The following is a 6,000-nucleotide window of genomic DNA, read 5'->3' as shown; positions in this document are numbered from 1 at the left end:
TTTTGTTGCCCAATCACTTAGTTTTGTGAGATCTTTTTGAAGTTCTTCACCGTCTGCTTTGGTCTTAACTATCTTGAGCAGTTTAGTATCGTCTGCAAACTTTGCCACCTCACTGTTTACCCCTTTCTCCAGATCATTTATGAATAAGTTGAATAGGATTGGTCCTAGGACTGACCCTTGGGGAACACCACTAGTTACCCCTCTCCATTCTGAAAATTTACCATTTATTCCTACCCTTTATCCCCTGTCTTTTAACCAGTTCTCAATCCATGAAAGGATCTTCCTCTTATCCCATGACAACTTAATTTCCTTAAAAGCCTTTGGTGAGGGACCTTGTCAAAGGCTTTCTGGAAATCTAAGTACGCTATGTCCACTGGCTCCCCCTTGTCCACATGTTTGTTGAGCCCCTCAAAGAACTCTAATAGATTAGTAAGACATGATCTCCCTTTACAGAAACCATGTTGACTTTTGCGCAACAGTTTATGTTCTTCTATGTGTCTGAAAATTTTATTCTTTACTCTTGTCTCTACTGACGTTAGACTTACTGTTCTGTAATTGCCAGGATCACCTCTAGAGCCCTTCTTAAATATTGGTGTTACATTAGCTATCTTCCAGTCATTGGGTACAGTAGCTAATTTAAAGGACAGGTTACAAACCATAGTTAATAGTTCCATAATTTCACATTTGAGTTCTTTCAGAACTCTTGGGTGAATGCCATCTGGTCCCAGTGACTTGTTACTGTTAAGTTTCTCAATTAATTCCAAAACCTTCTCCAGTGACACTTCAATCTGTGACAATTCCTCAGATTAGTCACCTACAAAAGACGGCTCAGGTTTGGGAATCTCCCTAACATCCTCAGCCGTGAAGACTGAAGCAAAGAATTCATTTAGTTTCTCTGTGATGACTTTATCATCTTTAAGTGCTCCTTTTGTATCTCAATCGTCCAGGGGCCCCACTGGTTGTTTAGCAGGCTTCCTGCTTCTGATGTACTTAAAATACATTTTGTTATTAACTTTTGAGTTTTGGGCTAGCTGTTCTTCAACTCCTTTTTGGCTTTTCTTATTACATTTTTACATTTAATTTGGCAGTGTTCATGCTTCTTTCTATTTACCTCAGTATGATTTGACTTCCACCTTTTAAAAGATGCCTTTTTATCTCTCACTGCTTCTTCTACATGGTTGTCAAGCCATGGTGGCTTTTTTTTAGTTCTTTTACTGTGTTTTTTAATTTGGGGTTATACATTTACGTTGAACCTCTATTATGGTGTCTTTGAAAAGTGTCCATGCAGCTTGCAGGGATTTCACTCTAGTCACTGTACCTTTCAATTTCTGTTTAACTAACCTCCTCATTCTTGCATAGTTCCCCTTTCTGAAATTAAATGCCACAGTGTTGGACTGCTGAGGTGTTCTTCCTAGCACAGGAATGTTAAATGATATTATATTGTGGTCACTATTTCCAAGCAGTCCTGTTATAGTTACCTCTTGGACCAGATCCTGCGCTCCACTCGGGACAAGATCGAGAGTTGCCTCTCCCCTGGTGGGTTCCTGTACCAGCTGCTCCAAGAAGCAGTCGTTTAAAGTATCGAGAAATTTTGTCTCTGCATTTCGTCCTGAGGTGACATGTCCCCAGTCAATACGGGGATAATTGAAATCCCCCACTATTATTGAGTTCTTTATTTTGATAGTCTCTCTAATCTCCCTTAGCATTTCATCATCACTATCACTGTCCTGGTCAGGTGCTCGATAATAGATCCCTACTGTTATATTCTTAGTAAAGCATGGAATTACTATCCATAGAGATTCTGTGGAACATGTGGATTCATTTAAGATTTTTATTTCATTTGATTCTATATTTTCTTTCATATATAGTGCCCACTCGCCTCACCCCCCCGCCCCGCACGACCTGTTCTGTCCTTCCGATATATTTTGTACCCCGGAATGATTGTGTCTCATTGATTGTCCTCACTCCACCAGGTTTCTGTGATGCCTATTATATCAATATCCTCTGTGACAGGGTCAGGCCAGATGGAGAGTGATAGAAGGAAGATATATTAGCCCCAAGTTAAGTAGGTCCCTTTTCCCTGGGTAAGGTAACAGGGAAGGTTCCAGAATAATCAGGAACCTTCTGGAGACAATTAAGACTGACTAGCTGATTAGAACACCTGCAGCCAATCAAGAAGCTGCTAGAATCAATTAAGGCAGGCTAATTACGGCACCTGGGTTTAAAAAGGAGCTCACTTCAGTTTGTGGTGCGTGTGTAAGGAGCTGGGAGCAAGAGGCACTAGGAGCTGAGAGTGAGAACGTGGACTGTTGGAGGACTGAGGGGTACAAGCATTATCAGAAACCAGGAGGAAGGTCCTATGGTGAGGATAAAGAAGGGGTTGGGAGGAGGCCATGGGGAAGTAGCCCAGGGAGTTGTAGCTGTCGCATAGCTGTTCCAGGAGGCGCTCTAGACAGCTGCATTCCACAGGGCCCTGGGCTGGAACCCGGAGTAGAGGGCGGGCCTGGGTCCCCCCGCAAACCTCCCAACTCCTGGTCAGACACAGGAGGAGTTGACCTGGACTGTGGGTTCATGAAAATGGCCAAACTGAGGGCTGCCGTGAAGCTCCAAGGCGAGCAAATCCGCCAATAAGTGCAAGACCTATCAAGGTAGAGGAGGAACTTTGTCACACCTCCTTGAACATGAGGCAGTCTAGTTCACCCATCTTATTCTTTAGACTTCTAGCATTTGTGTACAAGCACTTTAAAAACTTGTCACTGTTTATTTGTCTGCCCTTTTCTGATGTGTCAAATTCTTTATGTGAATGTTTCTCATCTGATCTGGCCCATACTTGATCCTCTTCCATCCCCTCCTCCTGACTAAAACCTAGAGAATCTCTATCAATAGACTCTCCTCTAAGAGACGTCTCTGTCCGATCCATGTGCGCCTCTGCAGCCATCGGCTTCCCCCATCTTAGTTTAAAAACTGCTCTGCAACTTTTTAAATGTGAAGTGCCAGCAGGCTGGATCCACTCTGGTTTAGGTGGAGCCCATCCTTCCTGTATAGGCTCCCCCATCCCAAAAGTTTCCCCAGTTCCTAATAAATCTAAACCCCTCCTCTCTACACCATCGTCTCATCCACGCATTGCGACTCTGAAGCTCTGCCTGCCCACCTGGCCCTGCGCCTGGAACTGGAAGCATTTCTGAGAATGCCACCATAGAGGTCCTGGATTTCAGTCTCTTTCCTAGCAGCCTAAATTTGGCCTCCAGGACGTCTCTCCTACCCTTCACTAGGTCATTGGTACCTACATGTACCATGACCACCGGCGGCTCCTCCCCAGCACTGCACATAAGTCTATCTAGATGCTTCGAGAGATCCGCAACCTTCACATCAGGCAGGCAAGTCACCATACGGTTCTCCCGGTCATCACAAACCCAGCTCTCTATGTTTCTAATGATCCAATCGCCCATTACTAACACCTGCCTTTTCCTAATGACTGGAGTTCCCTCCCCCGGAGAGGTAACCTCAGTGTGAGTGGATACCCCAACATCATCTGGAAGGAGAGTCCCAACTATGGGAAGGCTTCCCTCTGCTCCCGTTGACTGCTCTCCTTCTCTGAGCCTTTCATCCTCCTTAACAGCACAGGGGATGTCTGACCGGAGGTGGAACAAATCTACAGCGTTCCAGAAAGCCTCATCAACATACCTCTCTGCCTTCCTTAGCTCTTCCAGTTCCGCCACCCTGGCCTCCAAAGCCCGTACACAGTCTCTGAGGGCCAGGAGCTCCTTGCACCAAATGCACACATGCGCCACCCGCCCACAGGGCAGGTAATCATACATGTTACACTGAGCGCAATAAACAGGATAGCCCCCACTCTGCTGCTGGGCTTCTGCCTGCATTCTCTCCTACAGCTACCTAGGTTAATGGTAGGGTTTTTGTTTAAATCAAGAAGTTTTGATTATAGTTTAGTTCAAAGGTTTCAAAGAATGGTAAGCCTCGCCCCCTTCCCACTCTCCTTCCCAACTCCCTCTCAAAACTCCCTGTTAGCAGTCCCTGTTCGCAAAGCTCCCTAGTTGCGTGCTCACTGCTTTATAAAGCTGTCTCCATCAGCTTGAGATGTTCTGATCCAGCTCAGACCATCACACTGGGCCTCCCCCTGCCCTCTTCCAGTGATGCCCCAAACACCCATACTCACACTCTGCTGTACTGTCACCGTAAAGGACACTCGCCCGCCACTCAAACACCAAGGTACAGGTACACAGTGGGAACTAGACCAGCCTAGCTACGGTGCCATAGTCCCAGTATAGCCCAGGAGCATAGACACAGCCTAGGCTGATGGCAGGGTTTTACCGTCAGCTCCCCAAGTGACAGTGTCTAGGTCAATGAAGCATTCTGCCATGGACTTGTGGTGTCTACATTGGGGTTAGGGCAGCACAGTTCTGGCACTCGGGGTGGATTTTTCATGCCCCTGAGTGCCGTGGCTATATCAACCTACATTTTAAGCACAGCCCATGCCTAAGCCTACTCTCCAGGGAGAATCCCACCCTTGTGAAATTGGACACCCACTTCACACTCCCTCGCAGGATGGCACCCCTTCCCCAGCCGCAAACCAGAGCCTGCTCTCAGCTCCTGGCTCGACAATGCCTGTGGCTGGCCCCATTCTGGTGCCTTGCTAGGGAGCCAGCCTGCGCAGTGTGGCATGAAATGACGCAGCCTAGCACCTTAGGGCACAAATGCTCCCCTTACCTTGCCTTGCCCAGAGGGGGTGGATGCAAGCCCCGATCTCCTCATGCCCCAGTCCCAGCTCCTTGACGCACCTCAAGCCTATCCCCAGCTCCTCTGTTCACCTACCCCTCGACCAGCCAGCCCCACCGTGTGCCCTGACTGCAGCTGCCATGCATGCAGCTAATCCCTAGGGCCTGTCCAGCTGTGGGGGGCAGAGGGAAGGCTGCAGAGGTGGACACTGGAACTGGAATCTCAGGTTTGTTGGATTCGATTATTTGGAAGGACATGAACTGTCGCCAGGGAACCCGAACTCTGCATGAAGTCTTTTTTGCCATTTAATCTTACTGATTCCCATCATCTGTCCCTGCTAACTCCCAGGCACTATATCTGCTGGGGCAGGGGTGGGAAAACTACGGCCTGCAGGCCACATCCGGCCCATCAGACCATTTAATCCAGCCCGCAGCTCCAGCGGAGGAGTGGGGTTGGCGGCTTGCCCTGCTCTGCACAGCTCCTAGGAAGCAGCCGCCATGACTCCCCTCCGGCTCCTACTTAGTACGTGGAGGCGTGGCCAGGCAGCTCTGCGCAATGCCCCGTCCACAGGTGCTGCCCTCACAGCTCCCATTGGCTGTCGTTCCCGGCCAATGGGAACTGCAGGGGTGGCGCCTGCGGACGGGGCAGCGCGCAGAGCCGCCTGGCCACGCCTCGGAGCTGGAGTGGGGACATGCTTCCAGGAGCTGCTTGCAGTAAGCGCCGCCCGGAGCCTGTACCCCGAACCTCTCCACCCCCGCGCCCCAATCCCCTGCCACAGCCCTGATCCCCCTCCTGTCCTCCAAACCCCTTGATCCCAGCCCAGAGCCCCCTCTTGTACCCCAAGCCCTTCATCCCCAGCTCCACCACAGAGCCTGCACCCCCAGCCAGAGCCCTCACCCCACCATGCCCCAACAGCCTGCCCCATCCCTGATCCCCCTCCTGTCCTCTGAACCCCTCGGTCCCCCGGAGCACCGTCCTGCACCCCAAACCCCTCATTCCCGGCCCTACCCCAGAGCCCTCACCCCCCCGTACCCCAACCCAGAGCCCGCTCCTGCACCTTGAACTCCTCATTTCTGGCTGCACCCCCAAGAGCAGCTGGAGCCCTCATCCCCTCCCGCACCCCTACCAACAATTTCATGAGCATTCATGGCCCACCATACAATTTCCATACCCCAATGTGGCCCTCAGGCCAAAAAGTTTGCCCACCCCTGAGCTAGGGGACAGGAAGGATGGCACTGAACCTGCTGGACACCATAATGCCCACCA

This window comes from Caretta caretta, chromosome 21, assembly GCF_965140235.1.
Source record: "Caretta caretta isolate rCarCar2 chromosome 21, rCarCar1.hap1, whole genome shotgun sequence".
Taxonomy (NCBI): domain Eukaryota; kingdom Metazoa; phylum Chordata; order Testudines; family Cheloniidae; genus Caretta; species Caretta caretta.
Note: the sequence above shows the minus strand (reverse complement) of the source record.